This window comes from Rhinolophus sinicus, chromosome 16, assembly GCF_057876585.1.
Source record: "Rhinolophus sinicus isolate RSI-liver-muscle chromosome 16, RSI-T2T, whole genome shotgun sequence".
Classification (NCBI taxonomy): domain Eukaryota; kingdom Metazoa; phylum Chordata; class Mammalia; order Chiroptera; family Rhinolophidae; genus Rhinolophus; species Rhinolophus sinicus.
Genome location: NC_142516.1, coordinates 85,428,088 through 85,447,500, shown reverse-complemented (window position 1 = coordinate 85,447,500; position 19,413 = coordinate 85,428,088).

Sequence of the window (19,413 nt, the reverse complement as noted above, 5' to 3'; positions counted from 1 at the left end):
TTAAGGTGAGGGTTAGGGTTTAGGGTTAAGTTTAGGTTTAGGGTTTGGGTAAGGGTTAGGGTTAGGGTTAGGGTTAGGTTTAGGGTTAGAATTAGAGTTAGGGTTTGGGGTTAAGTTTAGGTTTAGGGTTAGGTTTATTGTTAGGGTTAGGGTTAGGGTTAGGGTTAGGGTTCGGGTTCGGGTTCGGGTTCTGGTTTTGGTTCATGTTCGGATCGTTTTCGAGTTAGGGTTAGGGTTAGTTTTAGGGTTAGGTTTTGCGTTAGGGTTAGGGGTAGGATTAGGGTTAGGGTCAGGTTTAGTTTTGCGTTAGGGTTACGGTTAGGGTTAGGGTTAGGTTTAGTGATACATTTGCGTTAGGGTTAGGGTTAGGGTTAGGGTTAGGGTTAGGTTTACTTTACGGTTAGGGTTAGGGTTTGGTTTAGTGTTACGGTTAGGGTTAGAGTTAGTCTTAGGTTAGGTTTAGGGTAGGGTTAGTGTTAGGTTAGGGTTAGGGTTTGGGTTAGGTTAGCGTTAATGTTAGGGTTTAGGTTAAGTTTAGGTTTAGTTTTAGGTTTAGTATTTATGGGTTAGGGTTAGGGTTAAGTTTAGGGTTAGGGTAAGTTTAGGTTAAGGGTTAGGTTTAGTGTTAGGGTTAGCGTTAGGGTTAGGGTTAGGTTTGCGCTAGGATTCGGGTTAGGGTTAGGGTTAGGGTTACTTTTGAGTTAGGGTTAGGGTTAGGTTTGTGTTAGGGTTAGGGTTAGGGTTAGGTTTAGAATTAGGTTTGCGTTAGGGTTAGGGTTAAGGTTAGTGTTAGGTTTGCGTTAAAGTTAGGGTTAGGTTTAGGGTTAGGGCTAGGGTTAGGTTTGCATTAGGGTTTGGGTTAACGTTAGGGTTAGGGATAGGGTTAGGTTTGCGTTAGGGTTAGGGTTAGGGTTACATTTACGGTTAGGGTTAGGTTTGCGTTAGGGTTTGTGTTAGGGTTAGTGTTAGGTTTAGGTTTAGTGGTACGTTTTCGTTTGGGTTAGGGTTAGGGTTAGGTTTAGGGTTATGTTTACGTTAGGGATAGGTTTAGGGTTAGGTCAGTGTTAGGGTTAGGTTTAGGGTTAGGGTTAGGGTTACGGTTAGATTAGGGTTAGGGTTATTTTAGGGTAAGGGTTAGGATTAGACTTAGGGCTAGGTTTAAAAGTTTTCATTAGGATTAGAGTTAGGTTTAGGGTTAGGGTTATGTTTGCGTTAGGGTTAGGGTTAGGGTTCGGGTTAGGGTTAGTGTTAAAGTCAGGGTTAGGTTTGCGTTAGGGTTAGGGTTAGGGTTAAGTTTAGTGTTACGGTTAGGGTTAGAGTTAGGCTTAGGTAAATCTTAGGTTATGGTTAGTGTTAGGATTGGGTTAGGTTAGGATTTAGGGTTAGGGTTAGGGTTAGAATTAGGGTAGGTTTAGGGTAGAGTTAGGTTTAGGGTTAGGTTAGGGTTAGGGTTAGGGTTAGGGTTAGGTTTAGGATTAGGTTTGCGTTAGGGTTAGGGTTAAGGATAGTGTTAGGTTTTCGTTAGGGTTAGGGTTAGGGTTAGAGTTATGGTTAGGGTTAGGGTTAGGTTTGCATTAGTGTTAGGGTTAGGGTTAGGGCTAGGTTTATGTTTGCATTAGGGTTAGGGTTAACGTTAGGGTTAGGGATAGGGTTAGGTTTGAGTTAGGGTTAGGGTTAGGGTTAGGTTTAGGGTTAGGTTTAGGGTTAGGGTTAGTTTTGCGTTAGGGTTAGGGTTAGGGTTAGTGTTAGGGTTAGGTTTGCGTTAGGGTTAGGGTTAGAGTTAGGGTTAGGGTAAGGTTAGCGTTAAAGTTAGGGTTAGAGTTAGGGTGAGGGTTAGGGTTAGGGTTTAGGGTTAAGTTTAGAATTAGGGTTAGGGTTAGTGTTAGGGTTAGGGTTAGTTTTAGGGTTAGGGTTAGGGTTAGGTTTCGAGTTGGTGTTCGGGTTCAGATTCGGGTTCGGGTTCGTGTTCGGTTTCGGTTTAGAGTTAAGGTTAGGGTTAGGTTTGGGGTTTTATGGATAGGGATAGTATTAGGGTTACATTTGCCTTAAGGTTATTGTTAGGGTTATGATTAGGGTTATGGTTAGGATTAGGGTTAGGGTTAGTGTTAGGGTTAGGTTTGCTTTACCATTAGGGTTAGGGTTAGGGTTAGTGTTAGGATTAGGGTTAGGTTTGCATTAGGGTTAGGGTTAGGGTTAGGTTTAGGGTTATGTTTAGGGTTAGTGTTAGCTTTGCGTTAGGGTTATGGTTAGGTTAGGGTTAGTGTTAAAGTTTATGGTTAAGGTTAGGGTTAGGTTAGTGTTAGGGTTAGCGTTACGTTTTGGGTTAGGGTTATGTTTAGGTTAGAGTTAGGGTTAGGGTTAGAGTTACGTTTGCGTTAGGGTTAGGATTAGGTGTATGTTAGGTTTGCATTAGGGTTAGGGTTAGGGTTAGAGTTAGGGTTAGGGTTAGGGTTAGGTTTGCGTTAGGGTTAGGGTTAGGGTTACGTTTAGGGTTAGGGTTATGGTTAGGTTTATGTTTGTGTTAGGGTTAGGGTTAGGGTTAGGGTTAGGGTTAGGGTTAAGTTTGCGTTAGGTTTAGGGTTATGGTTAGGTTAGCGTTAAGGTGAGCGTTAGGGTTAGGGTTTAGGGTTAAGTTTAGGTTTAAGGTTTGTGTAAGGGTTAGGGTTAGGTTAGGGTTAGGATTAGGGTTTGGTTTAGGGATACGTTTGCGTTAGGGTTAGGGTTAGGGTTAGGTTTAGTGTTTCGGTTAGGGTTAGAGTTAGGCTTAGGTTAATGTTAGGTTAGGGTTAGTGTTAGGTTAGCGTTAGGTTAAGGTTTAGTGTTAGGGTTAGGGTTAGAGTAGGGTGAGGGTAGAGTTAAGGTTAGGGTTAGGTTAGGGTTATGGTTAGGGTTAGGTTTCGGGTTAGGGTTAGGTTTTGGGTTAAGTTTAGGTTTATGTTAGCTTTAGGGTTAGGTTTAGGGTTAGGGTTAGGTTTGCGTTAGGGTTAGGTTAAGGTCAGGGATAGGATTAGGTTTGCATTAAGGTTAGGGTTAGGGTTAGGGTTAGGGTTAGGTTTATGTTTGCGTTAGCGTTAGAGTTAGGGTTAGGGTTAGATTTAGGGTTAGGTTTCCGTTAGGGTTAGGGTTACGGTTAGGTTTAGGGATAGGGTTAGGGTTAGGGTAGGGTTAGGGTTAGAGTTAGGCTTCGGTCAGGGTTAGGGTAGGGTTAGTGTTAGTTTAGGGTTAGGATAGGGTTTAGGGTTAGGCTTGGGGTTAGGGTTAGGTTAGGGTTAGGGTTAGGGTTATGGTTAGTGTTAGGGTTAGTTTTAGTTTATTGTTAGGTTTAGGGTTAGGGTTAGGATTATGTTTACGGTTAGTGTTAGGGTTAGGTTTGCTTTACGGTTATGGTTAGGGTTAGGGATAGGTTTAGTTTTGCGTTTGGGTTAGGGTTAGGGTTAGGGTTAGGTTTAGGGTTAGGTTTTCGTTAGGGTTAGTGTTAGGGTTAGGTTGAGGGTTAAGGTTAGGGTTAGGTTTGAGTTAGGGTTATGGTTAGTGTTAGGGTTAGTATTAGGGTTTATGGTTAGGGTTAGGGTTAGGTTAGCGTTAGGGTTAGGGTTAGGGTTTGTGTTAGGTTTTAGGGTTAGTTTTGCTTTAGGTTTAAGGTTAGGGTTAGGGTTATGTTACCGTTAGGGTTAGGGTTAGGGATAGGGTTAGGGTTAGGGTTAGGTTTGCGTTAGGGTTAGGGTTAAGTTTAGTTTTAAGGTTAGGGTTAGATTTAGGGTAGGTTTAAGGTAGAGTTAGGTTTAGGCTTAGGTTAGGGTTAGGGTTAGGGTTAGGGTTAGGGTTAGGGTTAGGGTTAGGTTTAGGATTAGGTTTGCGTTAGGGTTAGGGTTAAGGATAGTGTTAGGTTTTCGTTAGGGTTAGGGTTAGGGTTAGGGTTAGGGTTGTGGTTAGGGTTAGGGTTAGGTTTGCATTAGTGTTAGGGTTAGTGTTAGGGCTAGGTTTATGTTTGCATTAGGGTTAGGGTTAACGTTAGGGTTAGGGATAGGGTTATGTTTGGGTTAGGGTTAGGGTTAGGGTTAGGTTTAGGGTTAGGTTAAGGGTTAGGGTTAGTTTTGCGTTAGGGTTAGGGTTAGGGTTAGTGTTAGGGTTAGGTTTGCGTTAGGGTTAGGGTTAGGGTTAGGGTTAGGGTAAGGTTAGCGTTAAAGTTAGGGTTAGAGTTAGGTTTAGGGTTAGGGTTATGGTTTAGGGTTAAGTTTAGGATTAGGGTTAGGGTTAGTGTTAGGGTTAGGGTTAGTTTTAGGGTTAGGGTTAGGTTTAGGTTTCGAGTTCGTGTTCGGGTTCAGATTCGGGTTCGGGTTCGTGTTCGGTTTCGGTTTAGGGTTAAGGTTAGGGTTAGGGTTGGGGTTTTATGGATAGGGTTAGTATTAGGGTTACATTTGCGTTAAGGTTATTGTTACGGTTAGGATTAGGGTTATGGTTAGGATTAGGGTTAGGGTTAGTGTTAGGGTTAGTTATGCTTTACCATTAGGGTTAGGGTTAGCGTTAGTTTTAGGATTAGGGTTAGGTTTGCATTAGGGTTTGGGTTAGGGTTAGGGATAGGATTAGGTTGGCATTAGGGTTAGGGTTAGGGTTAGAGTTAGGGTTAGGGTTAGGGTTAGGTTTGCGTTAGGGTTAGGTTTACGGTTAGTGTTAGGGTTAGGGTTAGGGTTAAGTTTAGGTTTAGAGTTTGGCTTAGGTTAGGGTTAGGGTAGGGTTACTGTTAGGTTACGGTTAGGTTAGGGTTTAGGATTAGGTTAGGGTTAAAGTTAGGTTAGGGTTAGGGTTAGGGTTAGAGTTAGGCTTAGGTTAGGGTTAGGGTAGGGTTAGTGTTAGGTTAAGGTTAGGTTTAGGGTTTAGGATTAGTGTTATGGTTTGGGTTAGGGTTAGGTTAGTGTAGGGTTAGGGTTAGGGTAGTGTTAGTGTTAGGGTTAAGGTTAGGTTTAGGTTAGAGTTATGGTTAGGGTTAGGGTTAGGGTTTGCGTAAGGGTTAGGGTTAGGGTTTAGGTTAGGTTAGCGTTAGTGTTAGGGTTTAGGGTTAAGTTTAGGTTTAGGATTAGGTTTAGGATTTTTGGGTTAGGGATAGGGTTAGGGTTAGATTTAGGGTTAGGTTAAGTTTAGGTTTAGGGTTAGGTTTAGTGTTTAGGGTTAGGGTTAGTGTTATGGTTAGTGTTAGGGTTATGTTTAGTTTTAGGGTTAGGGTTAGTGTTAGTTTTAGGTTTAGTGTTTGAGTTCGGGTTAGGTTTAGGTTAGCGTTAGAGTTAGGGTTAGGGTTAGGGTTAGGTTTAGGGTTAGGGTTTAGGGTTAAGTTTATGTTTAGTATTAGTGTTAGTGTTAGGTTTAGGGTTAGGGTTGGGTTAGGGTAGGTTAGCGTTAGGGTTAGGGTTAGGGTTAGGGCTAGGTTAGGGTTAGGGTTTAGGGTTACGTTTAGGTTTATGGTTAGGTTTAGTTTTAGGGTTAGGGTTAGAGTTAGGGCTGGGTTTCGGGTTCTGGATCTGGTTTGGGTTCGGGTTCGGGTTCGGGTTCGGTTTCCGGTTAGGGTCGGTTTCGGGTTAGGTTTAGGGTTAGGGTTAGGGTTAGGGTTATTGTTAGGGTTTAGGGTTAGGGTTAGGGTTAGGTTACCGTTAGCGTTAGCGTTAGGGTTTGGGTTAGGTTTAGGTTTAGGTTAGAGTTAGGGTTAGGGTTAGGGCTAGGGTAAGGTTTGCATTAGGGTTAGGGTTAGGGTTAGGGTTAGGGTTAGGGTTATGTTTGCGGAAGGGATAGGGTTAGGGTTAGGTTAGGGTTAGGGTTAGGGTTAGGGTTAGGGTTAAATTTAGGGTTAGCGTTAGTTTATGATAAGGATTAGGGTTAGGGTTAGGGATAGGTTTAGGATTAGGGTTAGCGTTAGGGTTAGGGTTAGGTTTGCGTTAGGGGTAGGGTTAGGGTTAGGCTTAGGGTTAGGGTTATGTTTGCGGTAGGGATAGGGTTAGGGTTAGGTTAGGGTAGGGGTAGGGTTAGGGTTAGGGTTAGGGTTAAATTTTGGGTTAGGGTTAGTTTATGATAAGGGTTAGGGTTAGGGTTAGGGTTAGGTTTAGGTTTAGGTTTAGCATTAGGGTTAGGGTTAGGTTTGCGTTAGGGTTAGGTTTAGGGTTAGGGTTAGGATTAGGGTTAGCGTTAGGTTTAGGGTTAGGTTTGCGTTAGGGTTAGGGTTAGGGTTAGGTTTGAATTAGGGTTAGGTTTAGGTTTGAGATAGTGTTAGGGTTAGGGTTAGGGTTAGTTTTAGGATTAGGTTTGCGTTAGAGTTAGGGTTAGGGTTAGGTTTAGGGTTAGGGTTAGAATAAGGGTTAGGTTTGAGTAATGGTTAGGGTTAGGGTTATGGTTAGGGTTAGGTTTAGGGATATGTTTGCGTTAGGGTTAGGGTTAGGGTGAGGGTTAGGTTTAGGGTTGGGTTAGGGTTAGGTTAGCGTTAGGGTTAGGGTTACGGTTAGGGTTAACGTTAGGGTTCATGTTCGGGTTCAGGTTCTGGTTCTGGTTCAGGTTCGGTTTCGGTTTCGAGTTAGGGTTAGGGTTAATGTTAGGGTTAGGATTTGCGTTAGGGTTAGGGTTAGGGTTAGGGCTAGGTTTAAAGGTTTGTATTAGGTTTAGAGTTAGGTTTAGGGTTAGGGTTATGTTTGCGTTAGGGTTAGTGTTAGGTTTAAGGTTAGGGTCAGGGTTAGGTTTGCGTTAGGGTTACGGTTAGGGTTAGGTTTAGGTTTAGGGTTGCGTTTGCGTTAGGATTAGGGTGAGGGTTAGGGTTAGGTTTAGGGTTAGGTTAGGGTTAGGTTAGCCTTAGGGTTAGGGTTAGGGTTAGGGTTAGGATTAGAGTTAGGGTTTGGGGTTAAGTTTAGGTTTAGGGTTAGGTTTAGTGTTACGGTTAGGGTTAGGGTTAGGGTTAGGGTTAGGGTTAGGGTTAGGGTTAGGGTTCGGGTTCGGGTTCTGGTTCTGGTTCGTGTTCGGATTCGTTTTCGAGTTAGGGTTAGGGTTAGTTTTAGGGTTAGGTTTTGCGTTAGGGTTAGGGTTAGGATTAGGGCTAGGTTTAAAGGTTTGCATTAGGGTTAGTGTTAGGGTTAGGGTTAGGGTTAGAGTCAGGTTTAGGTTTGCGTTAGGGTAACGGTTATGGTTAGGGTTAGGTTTAGTGATACGTTTGCGTTTGGGTTAGGGTTCGGGTTAGGGTTAGGGTTAGGTTTACTTTACTCTTAGGGTTTGGGTTAGGTTTAGTGTTACGGTTTGTGTTAGAGTTAGTCTTAGGTTAATGTTAGTTTAGGGTTAGGGTTAGGTTAGGGTTTTGGGTTAGGGTTAGTGTTAGGGTTAGGGTAGGGTTAGGGTAGAGTTAGGGTTAGTGTTAGGTTAGGGTTAGGGTTAGGGTTAGGGTTAGGTTAGCGTTAGAGTTAGGGTAAGGGTTAGTTTTAGGGTTAGTGTTTAGGGTTAAGTTTAGGTTTAGGGTTAGGTTTAGTGTTAGGGTTAGGGTTAGGTTTAGGGTTAGGCTTAGGTTTCTGGTTCGTGTTAGGGTTCGTGTTCGGATTCGGGTCGTGTTCGGTTTCATTTTAGGGTTAAGGTTAGGGTTAGGGTTTGCGTTAGGGTTAGCGTTAGGGTTTTATGGATAGGGTTAGTATTAGGGTTACATTTGCGTTAAGGTTAGTGTTAGGGTTAGGTTTAGGTTTATGGTTAAGATTAGGGTTTGAGTTAGTGTTAGGGTTAGGTTTGCTTTACCATTAGGGTTAGGGTTAGGGTTAGGTTTAGGTTTCCGTTAGGGTTAGGGTTAGGGTTAGTTTTAGGATTAGCGTTAGGTTTGCATTAGGGTTAGGGTTAGGGTTATGTTTAGGGTTAAGTTTATTTTTAGTGTTAGGGTTAGGGTTAGGTTAGGGTTAGGGTTTAGGGTTAAGTTTAGGTTTATGGTTAGGTTTAGTGTTAGGGTTAGGGTTCGGCTTAGGTTTGCGTTTGGGTTAGGGTTAGGGTTAGGGCTAGGTTTAGGTTTGCATTAGGGTTAGGGTTAACGTTAGGGTTAGGGATAGAGATAGGTTTGCGTTAGGGTTAGGGTTAGGGTTAGGGTTAGGTTAGCGTTAGAGTTAGGGTAAGGGTTAGGGTTAGGGTTAGGGTTAGGTTTGCGTTAGGGTTAGGGTTAGGGTTAGTTTTAGGATTAGGGTTAGGTTTGCATTAGGGTTAGGGTTAGGGTTAGGTTTAGGGTCAGGGTTAGTGTTAGGGTTAGGGTATCGTTAGTTTTGCGTTACGGTTATGGTTAGGTTAGGGTTAGTGTTAGGGTTTAGGGTTAGTGTTAGGGTTAGGTTAGCGTTAGGGTTAGAGTTAGGTTTTGGGTAGGGTTAGGTTTAGGTTAGAGTTAGGGTTAGGTTTAGGGTTAGAGTTACGTTTGCGTTAGGGTTAGGGTTAGGGTTAGTTCTAGGGTTAGGTTTGCAATAGGGTGAGGGTTAGGGTTAGAGTTAGGGTTAGTGTTAGAGTTAGGCTTAGGTTAGGGTTAGGGTAGGGTTAGTGTTAGGTTAGGGTTAGGATATGGTTTATGGTTAGTCTTACAGTTAGGGTAGGTTTGCGTTAGGGTTAGGGTTAGGGTTAGGATTAGGGTTAGGGTTACGGTTAGGGTTATGTTTACGTTAGGGTTAGGGTTAAGGTTAGGGTTAGGGTTAGGGTTAAGTTTGTGTTAGGGTTAGGGTTACGGTTAGGTTTGCGTTAAGGTGATGGTTAGGGTTAGGGTTTAGGGTTAAGTTTAGGTTTAGGGTTTGGGTAAGGGTTAGGGTTAGGGTTAGGGTTAGGGTTAGGGTTAGGGTTGGGTTAGGGTTAGGTTAGCGTTACGGTTAGGGTGATGGTTAGGGTTAGGATTAGGGTTAGGGTTTGGGGTTAAGTTTAGTTTTAGGGTTAGGTTGAGTGTTAGGGTTAGGGTAAGCGTTAGATTTAGGGTTAGGGTTAGGGTTCAGGTTCGGGTTCGGGTTCTGGTTCTGGTTCGGGTCGGGTTCGGTTTCGAGTTAGGGTTAGGGTTAGTGTTAGGGTTAGGTTTTGCGTTAGGGTTAGGGTTAGGATTAGGGCTAGGTTTAAAGGTTTGCATTAGGGTTAGGGTTAGGGTTAGGGTTAGGGTTAGGGTCAGGTTTAGGTTTGCGTTAGGGTTACGGTTAGGGGTAGGGTTACGTTTAGCGATACGTTTGCGTTAGGGTTAGGGTTAGGGTTAGGGTTAGGGTTAGGTTTGCGTTAGGTTAGGGTTAGGGTTAGGTTTAGTGTTACGGTTAGGTTTAGAGTAGGCTTAGTTTAATGTTAGGTTAGGGTTAGTGTTAGGTTAGGGTTTAGGGTTAGGGTTAGTGTTAGGGTTAGGGTAGGGTTAGGGTAGAGTTAGGGTTAGGGTTAGGTTAGGTTTATGGTTAGGGTTAGGTTTCGGTTTAGGGTTAGGGTTTGGGTTAGATTTAGATTTAGGTTAGTTTAGGGTTAGGGTTAGGGTTAGCGTTAGGTTTCGGGTTCGTGTTCGGGTTCGTGTTCGTATTCGGGTCGTGTTCGGTTTCGTTTTAGGGTTAAGGTTATGGTTAAGGTTTGCGTTTGGGTTAGCGTTAGGGTTTTATGGATGAGGTTAGTATTAGTGTTACATTTGCGTTAAGGTTAGTGTTAGGGTTAAGATTAGGTTTAGGGTTAGGATTAGGGTTAGGGTTAGTGTTAGGGTTAGGTTTGCTTTACAATTAGGGTTAGGGTTAGGTTTCGGGTTAGGTTTGCATTAGGGTTGGGTTAGGGATAGTTTTAGGATTAGGGTTAGGTTTGCATTATGGTTAGGGTTAGGGTTAGGTTTAGGGTTAGGGTTAGCGCTAGGGTTAGGGTTAGGGTTAGTTTTGCGTACGGTTATGGTTAGGTTAGCGTTAGTGTTAGGGTTTCGGTTTAGGGTTAGGGTTAGGTTAGCGTTAGGGTTAGAGTTAGGTTTTGGGTTAGGGTTAGGTTTAAGTTAGAGTTAGGGTTAGGTTTTGGGTTAGAGTTACGTTTGCGTTAGGGTTAGGGTTAGGGTTAGGGTTAGGGTTAGGGTTAGGGTTAGGGTTAGGGTTAAGTTTGCGTTAGGGTTAGGTTTAGGGTTAGGTTAGCGTTAAGGTGAGGGTTAGGGTTAGGGTTTAGGGTTAAGTTTAGGTTTAGGGTTTGTGTAAGGGTTAGGGTTAGGGTTAGGTTAGGCTTATGGTTAGGGTTAGGTTTCGAGTTAGGGTTAGGGTTTGGGTTAAGTTTAGGTTTAGGTTAGCTTTAGGGTTAGGTTTAGGGTTAGGGTTAGGTTTGCGTTAGGGTTAGGTTTAGGTTTAGGGATAGGATTCGGTTTGCATTAAGGTTAGGTTTAGGGTTAGGGTTAGGGATAGGTTTAGGTTTGCGTTAGCGTTAGAGTTAAGGTTAGGGTTAGATTTAGGGTTAGGATTCCGTAGGGTTAGGGTTATGGTTTGGTTTAGGGATAGGGTTATGGTTAGGGTTAGGGTTAGGGTTAGAGTTAGGCTTCGGTTAGGGTTAGGGTAGGGTTAGTGTTAGTTTAGCGTTAGGATAGGTTTTAGGGTTAGGCTTAGGGTTAGGGTTAGGTTAGGGTTAGGGTTAGGGTTATGGTTAGTGTTAGGGTTAGGTTTAGTTTAGGGTTAGGTTTAGGGTTAGGGTTAGGATTAGGTTTAGGGTTAGTGTTAGGGTTAGGTTTGAGTTACGGTTATGGTTAGGGTTAGGGTTAGGTTTAGTTTTGCGTTTGGGTTAGGGTTAGGGTTAGGGTTATGTTTTCGTTAGGGTTATGGTAAGGGTTAGGTTGAGGGTTAGTTTTGCTTTAGGTTTAGTGTTAGTGTTAGGGTTATGTTACCGTTAGGGTTAGGGTTACGGATAGGGTTATGGTTAGGGTTAGGTTTGCGTTAGAGTTAGGGTTAAGTTTAGTTTTAAAGTTAGGGTTAGGTTGAGGGTTAGGGTTAGGGTTAGGCTTGCTTTAGGATTAGGGTTAGGGTTAGGTTTAGGTTTAGGTTTGCGTTAGGGTTAGCGTTAGGTTTAGGGTTAGGTTAGCATTAAGGTGAGGGTTAGGGTTAGGGTTAGGGTTAGGGTTAGGGTTGGGTTAGGGTTAGAATAGCGTTAGGGTTAGGGTTAGTGTTCGGTTTAGGGTGAGGATTAGGGTTAGGGTTTAGGGTTAAGTTTAGGTTTAGGGTTAGGTTTAGTTTTAGGGTTAGGGTTAGGGTTAGGGTTATGGTTAGGTTTCATGTTCGGGTTCTGGTTCTGGTTCTGGTTCGGGTTCGGGTTCGGTTTCGAGTTAGGGTTAGGGTTAGGGTTATGGTTAGGGATAGGTTTAGGGTTAGGGTCAGGGTTAGGTTTGCGTTAGTGTTACGGTTAGGGTTAGAGTTAGGGTTAGGGTTAGGTTAGGGTTATGGTTAGGGTTAGGTTTCGTGTTAGAATTAGGGTTTGGGTTAGGTTTAGGTTTAGGTTAGATTTAGGGTTAGGGTTAGGGTTAGGGTTGGGTTTAGGATTAGGTTTGCGTTAGGGATATGGTTTGGGATAGTGTTAGTTTTGCATTAGGGTTAGGGTTAGGGTTAGGGTTAGGGTTAGGTTTGCGTTAAGGGTTAGGGTTAGGGTTAGGGCTAGGGTTAGGTTTGCATTAGCGTTAGGGTTCACTTTAGGGTTAGCGATAGGGTTAGGTTTGCATTAGGGTTAGTGTTAGGGTTAGGTTTAGGGTTAGGGTTTGGGTTAAGGTTAGGGTTAGGGTTAGTTTTGCGTTTGGGTTAGGGTTAGGTTTAGGGATAGGATTAGGGTTAGGGTTTAGGGTTAAGTTTAGGTTTAGGGGAGGGTTTACGTTAAGGGTTAGGTTTAGTGTTAGGGTTAGGGTTAGGGTTAGGTTTTCATTAGGTTTAGGGTTAGGGTTAGGTTTAGGGATAGGGTTAGGGTTAGGGTTAGGTTTGCGTTATGGTTATGGTTAGTGTTATGGTTAGTATTAGAGTTTATGGTTAGGGTTACGGTTAGGTTATCTTTAGGGTTAGGGTTAGGGTTAGTGTTTGGATTTAGGGTTAGGTTTGTGTTATTTTTAGGGTTTAGGTTTAGGTTTATGTTTCCGGTAGGGTTAGGGTTAGGCATAGGGTTAGGGTAAGGGTTAAGTTTACTTTAGGGTTAGGGTTAAGGTTAGTTTTAAGGTTAGGGTTAGGTTTAGGGTTTGGGTTAGGGTTCGGTTTGCGTTAGGGTTAGCGTTGAATTAGGGTTAGTGTTAGGTTTAGGTTTGCATTAGGGTAAAGGTTAGGGTTAGGGCTAGGGTTAGGTTTGCGTTAGGTTTAAGGTTAGGTTTAGGGTTAATTTTAGGATTAGGGTTAGCGTTAGGGTTAGGTTTAGGGTTAGGGTAGGGTTAGGGTTAGAGTTAGGTTTGAGTTAGGGTTATTGTTAGTTTTAGGGTTAGAGTTAGGTTTAGGGTTAGGGTTAGGGTTAGGGTTTAGGGTTTAGTTTAGGTTTAGGGTTAGGTTTAGGTTTAGGTTTAGGGTTAGGATTGGGTTAGGGTTAGGTTAGCTTTAGGGTTAGGGTTAGGTTTAGGGTTAGGATTTAGGATTAATTTAGGTTTAGGGTTAGGTTTAGTGTTAGTGTTAGGGTTAGGGTTAGGTTTATGGTTAGGGATTGGCTTAGTTTTAGCGATAGGGTTTTATGGTTAGTGTTAGTAGTAGGGTTACCTTTGCGTTAAAGTTAGTTTTAGGTTTGGATTAGGTTTAGGGTTAGTATTAGGGTTAGGGTTAGTGTTAGGGTTAGGTTTGATTTACGGTTAAGGTTAGGGTTAGGGTTAGGGTTAGGTTTGCGTTAGGGTTAGGGTTAGGATTAGGATTAGGATTAGGGTTAGGTTTGCGTTAGGGTTAGGGTTAGGGTTAGGTTTAGGTTTAGGGTTAGGGTTAGTGTTAGGGTTAGTTATGTGTTAGTGTTATGGTTCGTGTTAGGGTTAGTGTTAGGGTTTAGGGTTACGGTTAGCGTTAGATTACCGTTAGGGTTAGCGTTAGGATTGGTTAAGGGTTAATTTTAGGTTAGAGTTAGGGTTAGGGTTAAGGTTAGGGTTAGGTTTGCGTTAGTGTTAGGGTTAGGGTTAGGTCTAGGGTTAGGGTTAGAGTTAGGGATAGGTTTGCTTTACGGTTAGGGTTAGGGTAAGGGTTAGGATTAGGGTTAGAATTGCGTTAGGGTTATGGTTAGGGTTAGGGTTAGGTTTAGGGTTGGGGTTTAGGGTTAAGTTTAGGTATAGGGTCAGGGTTAGGGTTAGGTTTGGGTTAGGGTTAGGTTAGCGTTAGGGTTAGGGTTAGGGTTAGGGTTAGAGTTAGGTTTGAGTTAGGGTTATTGTTAGGGTTATGTTTAGAGTTAGGGTTAGGGTTAGGGTTAGGGTTAGGGTTAGGGTTAGAGTTAGGCTAGGGTAGGGTTAGGGTAGGGTTAGTGTTAGGTTAGGGTTAGGATAGTGTTAGGCTAAGGGTTAGGGTTAGGTTAGGGTTAGGGTTAGGGTAGGGTTACGGTTAGGGTTAGGTTTAGTTTAAGGTTAGGGTTAGGGTTAGGTTTACGATTAGGTTTAGTGTTAGTGTTAGGGTTAGGTTTGCGTTACGGTTAGGTTTAGGGTTAGGGTTAGGGTTAGTTTTGCGTTTGGGTTAGGGTTAGGTTTAGGGATAGGATTAGGGTTAGGTTTTAGGGTTAAGTTTAGGTTTAGGGGAGGGTTTAGGGATAAGGGTTAGGTTTAGTGTTAGGGTTAGTGTTAGGGTTAGGTTTTCATTAGGTTTAGGGTTAGGGTTATGTTTAGGGATAGGGTTAGGGTTAGGGTTAGGTTTGCGTTAGGGTTATGGTTAGTGTTATGGTTAGTATTAGAGTTTATGGTTAGGGTTACGGTTAGGTTATCTTTAGGGTTAGGGTTAGGGTTAGTGTTAGGATTTTGGGTTAGGTTTGCATTATTTTTAGGGTTTAGGTTTAGGTTTATGTTTCCGGTAGGGTTAGGGTTTGGCGTAGGGTTAGGGTAGGGTTAGGGTTAGAGTTAGGTTTGAGTTAGGGTTATTGTTAGTTTTAGGGTTAGAGTTAGGGTTAGGGCTGGTGTTAGGGTTAGGTTTAGGTTTAGGTTTAGGGTTAGGATTGGGTTAGGTTAATTTAGCTTTAGGGTTAGGGTTAGGTTTAGGGTTAGGATTTAGGGTTAAATTAGGTTTAGGGTTAGGTTTAGTGTTAGTGTTAGTGTTAGGGTTAGGGTTAAGTTTATGGTTAGGGATTGGCTTAGTTTTAGCGATAGGGTTTTATGGTTAGGGTTAGTAGTATGGTTACATTTGCGTTAAGGTTAGTTTTAGGTTTGGATTAGGTTTAGGGTTAGTATTAGGGTTAGGGTTAGTGTTAGGGTTAGGTTTGATTTACGGTTAAGGTTAGGGTTAGGGTTAGGGTTAGGTTTGCTTTAGGGTTAGTTTTATGGTTAGGGTTAGGGTTAGGGTTATTTTTGCGTTAGGGTTATGGTTAGGGTTAGGGTTAGGGTTAGTGTTAGGGTTTAGGGTGAGGGTTACGGTTAGGTTAGCGTTAGGGTTAGCGTTAGGGTTTGGGTTAGTGTTAGGTATAGGTTAGAGTTAGGGTTAGGGTTAGGGTTAGGGTCAGGTTTGCGTTACGGTTAGGGTTAGGGTTACTGCTAGGATTAGGTTTGCATTAGGGTTAGGGTTAGGGTTAGGGTTAAGGTTAGGTATCCGTTAGGGTTACGGTTAGGTTAGGTTTAGGGTTACGGTTAGGGTTAGGGTTAGGTTTGCGTTACGGTTAGTGTTAGGGTTAGGGTTAGGGTTAGGGCTAGGTTTGCGTTAGGGTTAGGGTTAGGGTTAGGTTTAGGGTTAGAGTTAGTGTAAGGGTTAGGGTTAGGTTTGCGTTAGGGTTTGGGTTAATATTAGGGTTAGGGTTAGGGTTAGGTTTGCGTAAGGGTTAAGGTTAGGGTTAGGTTTAGGGTTAGGTTTAGGGTTAGAATTAGGCTTACGTTAGGGTTAGGGTAGGGTTAGTGTTAGGTTAGGGTTAGGTTTTGGGTTTAGGATTAGGGTTACGGTTAGGGTTAGGGTTAGGTTAGTGTAGCGTTAGTGTTAGGGTAGTGTTAATGTTAGAGTTAGGGTTAGGGTTAGGTAGAGTTAGGGTTCGGGTTAATGTTAGGGTTAGAGGAAGGATTAGGGTTAGGTTTTGGGTTAGGTTAGCGTTAGTGTTAGGGTTTAGGGTTAAGTTTAGGTTTAGGTTTAGGTTTAGTATTTTTGGGTTACTGTTACAGTTGGGGTTAGGGTTAGGGTTAGTTTTAGGGTTAGGGTTAAGTTTAGGTTTAAGATTATGTTTAGTGTTAGAGTCAGGATAAGGCTTATGGTTAGGGTTAGGGTTATGTTTAGTTTTAGTGTTAGTGTTAGGGTTAGGTTTAGTGTTAGGGTTAGGTTAGCGTTAGAGTTAGGGTTAGGGTTAGGGTTAGAGTTAGGGTTAGGGTTAGGGTTAGGATTAGGGTTAGTGTTTGGGTTCTGGTTAGGTTTAGGTTAGCGTTAGAGTTAGGGTTAGGGTTAGGTTTAGAGTTAGCGTTAGGTTTAGGGTTAGGGTTAGGTTAGGGTTAAGGTTTAAGGTAAAGTTTAGGTTTATGTTTAGGTTTAGTGTTAGGGTTAGGGTTAGAGTTAGGGTTAGGGTTGGGGTTCTGGTTTGGGTTCGGATTCGTGTCGGTTTAGGGTTAGGTTTAGGGTTAGGGTTAGGGTTAATTTTGCGTTAGGGTCATGGTTAGGGTTATTGTTAGTGTTAGGGTTTAGTTTAGGGTTAGGGTTAGGTTAGTGTTAGGGTTAGGTTTAGGTTTAGGTTAGAGTCAGGGTTAGGGTTAGGGCTAGGGTTAGGTTTTCATTAGGGTTAGGGTTAGGGTTAGGGTTAGGGTTAGGGTTAGGGTTAGGTTTAGTGTTAGGGTTATTTTTGCCTTAGGGTTAGTGTTAGGGTTAGGTTAAGGTTAGGGTTAGGGTTAGGGTTACGGTTAGGGTTAGGGTTAGGGTTAGTTTAGGGTTAGGGTTAGGGTTAGTGTTAGGGTTAGGGTTAGGATTAGGGTTAGCGTTAGGGTTAGGGTTAGGTTTGCGTGAGGGTTATGGTTAGGGTTATGGTTAGGTTTAGGATTAGGTTTGCGTTAGGGTTAGAGTTAGCGTTAGGGTTAGGGTTAGGTTTGCGTTAAGGTTAGGGTCAGGGTTAGGGATAGGTTTAGGGTTAGGTTTGCGTTAGGGTTAGGGTTAGGGTTAGGGCTAGGGTTAACTTTGCATTAGGGTTAGTGTTAACGTTAGGGTAGGGATAGGGTTACTTTTGCGTTAGGGTTAGTGTTAGAGTTAGGTTTACGCTTAGGGTTATGGTTAGTGTTAGTTTTGCGTTAGGGTTAGGTTTAGGGTTAGGATTAGGGTTAGGATTAGGGTTAGGTTTGCCTTCGGGTTAGGGTTAGGGTTAGGGATAGGTTAGCGTTATGGTTAGGGTTAGGGTTAGGGTTAGGGTTAGGGTTAGGGTTAGGGTTGGTTTATGGTTAGGTTATCATTAGGGTTATGGTTAGGGTTAGGGCTAGGGTTAAGTTTAGGGTTAGGTTTAGGGTTAGGGATCAGGATCGTGTTCGTGTTCAGGTTCGTGTTCGTGTTCGGTTTCGTTTTAGGGTTAAGGTTAGGGTTAGGGTTTGCGTTAGGGTTAGCGTTAGGTTTAGGGTTAGGGATAGGGTTTAGGGTTAGGGTTAGTGTTCGGCTAAGGGTTAGCTTTAGGGATTTATGGATAGGGTTATTATTAGTGTCACGTTTGCTTTAAGGTTAGTGTTAGGGTTAGGATTAGGTTTAGGGTTAGGATTAGGGTTAGGTTTAGAGTTAGGGTTAGGTTTGCTTTACCATTAGGGTTAGGGTTAGGGTTTGGGTTAGGTTTGCGTTAGGGTTAGGGTTAGGGTTAGTTTTAGGATTAGGGTTAGGTTTGCATTAGGTTTATGGTTAGGGTTAGGTTTAGGGTTAGGGTTAGGGTTAGGGTTAGTGAAAATTTTGCGTTAGGGTTATGGTTAGCGTTAGTGTTAGTGTTAGGGTTTAGGGTTAGTGTTAGGGTTAGGTTAGCGTTAGGGTTAGCGTTAGGGTTTGGGTTAGGGTTAGGTTTAGATTAGAGTTAGTGTTAGGGTTAGGGTTAAGGTTAGGGTTAGGTTTGCGTTAGGGTTAGTGTTAGGGTTAGGGCTAGGGTTAGGTTTGCATTAGGGTTAGGGTTAGGGTTAGGTTTAGGGGTAAGGTTACGGTCAGGGTTAGGTTTGCGTTAGGGTTAGGTTTAGGGTTAGGGTTAGGGATAGGGTTCAGGTTAAAGTTCGTGTTCTGGTTCGGGTTCGGGTTTGGGTTCGGTTTCGAGTTAGGGTTAGGGTTAGTGTTAGGGTTAGGTTTTGCGTTAGGGTTAGTGTTAGTGTTAGGGTTAAGTTTTGCGTTAGGGTTAGTTTTAGTGTTAGGTTTAGGGTTAGGATTAGGGTTAGTTTTGCTTTAGGGTTAGGGTTAGGGTTAGGGTTAGGGTTAGGGTTAGGGTCAGGGTTAGGTTTACGTTAGGGTTACGGTTAGGGTTATGGTTAGGTTTAGGGATACGTTTGCGTTAGGGTTAGAGTTAGGCTTAGGTTAATGTTTTGGTAGGGTTAGTGTTAGTTTAGGGTTATGTAAGGTTTTAGGGTTAGGGTTAGGGTTAGGTTTAGGGTAGGGTTAGGGTTAAGGTAGGGGTTAGGGTTAGGTTAGGGTTATGGTTAGGGTTAGGTTTCGGGTTAGGGTTAGTGTTTGTGTTAGGGTTAGGTTTAGGTTAGCTTTAGGGTTATGGTTAGTGTTAGAGTTAGTTTTGCGTTAGGGTTAGGGTTAGGGTTAGGGTTAGGATTAGATTTGCTTTATGGTTAGGGTTAGGGTTACGGTTAGGTATAGGTTTACGTTTGCGTTAGGGTTAGAGTTAGGGTTAGGGTTAGATTTAGGGTTAGGTTTCCGTTAGGGTTAGGGTTACGGTAGGGTTATGGTTAGGGTTAGCGTTAGGGTTAGGGTTAGGTTTGCGTTAGGGTTAGGGTTAGGGTTAGGTTTAGGGTTAGGGTTACGGTTAGAGTTAGGCTAGGGTAGGGTTAGGGTAGGGTTAGTGTTTGGTTAGGGTTATGATAGTTTTAGGCTAAGGGTTAGGGTTAGGTTAGGGTTAGGGTTAGGGTAGGGTTAGGGTTAGGGTTAGGTTTAGTTTAAGGTTAGGGTTAGTGTTAGGGTTAAGGTTACGATTAGGTTTAGTGTTAGTGTTAGGGTTAGGTTTGCGTTACGGTTAGGTTTAGGGTTAGGGTTAGGGATAGTTTTGCGTTTGGGTTAGGGTTAGGTTTAGGGATATATTAGGGTTAGGGTTTAGGGTTAAGTTTAGGTTTAGGGGAGGGTTTAGGGTGAAGGGTTAGGTTTAGTGTTAGGGTTAGGGTTAGGGTTAGGTTTTCATTAGGTTTAGGGTTAGGGTTAGGTTTAGGGATAGGGTTAGGGTTAGGGTTAGTTTTGCGTTAGGGTTATGGTTAGTGTTATGGTTAGTATTAGAGTTTATGGTTAGGGTTAGGGTTAGGGTTAGTGTTTGGATTTAGGGTTAGGTTTGTGTTATTTTTAGGGTTTAGGTTTAGGTTTATGTTTCCGGTAGGGTTAGGGTTAGGCATAGGGTTAGGGTAAGGGTTAAGTTTACTTTAGGGTTAGGGTTAAGGTTAGTTTTAAGGTTAGGGTTAGGTTTAGGGTTTGGGTTAGGGTTCGGTTTGCGTTAGGGTTAGCGTTGAATTAGGGTTAGTGTTAGGTTTAGGTTTGCATTAGGGTAAAGGTTAGGGTTAGGGCTAGGGTTAGGTTTGCGTTAGGTTTAAGGTTAGGGTTAGGGTTAGTTTTAGGATTAGGGTTAGCGTTAGGGTTAGGTTTAGGGTTAGGGTAGGGTTAGGGTTAGAGTTAGGTTTGAGTTAGGGTTATTGTTAGTTTTAGGGTTAGAGTTAGGGTTAGGGTTAGGGTTAGGGTTAGGGTTAGGGTTTAGGGTTTAGTTTAGGTTTAGGGTTAGGTTTAGGTTTAGGTTTAGGGTTAGGATTGGGTTAGGGTTAGGTTAGGTTTAGGTTAGGTTTAGGGTTAGGATTTAGGGTTAAATTAGGTTTAGGGTTAGGTTTAGTGTTAGTGTTAGGGTTAGGGTTAGGTTTATGGTTAGGGATTGGCTTAGTTTTAGCGATAGGGTTTTATGGTTAGTGTTAGTAGTAGGGTTACGTTTGCGTTAAAGTTAGTTTTAGGTTTGATTAGGTTTAGGGTTAGTATTAGGGTTAGGGTTAGTGTTAGGGTTAGGTTTGATTTACGGTTAAGGTTAGGGTTAAGATTAGGGTTAGGTTTGCGTTAGGGTTAGGGTTAAGATTAGGATTAGGATTAGGGTTAGGTTTGCGTTAGGGTTAGCGTTAGGGTTAGGTTTAGGGTTAGGGTTAGGGTTAGTGTTAGGGTTAGTTTTGTGTTAGTGTTA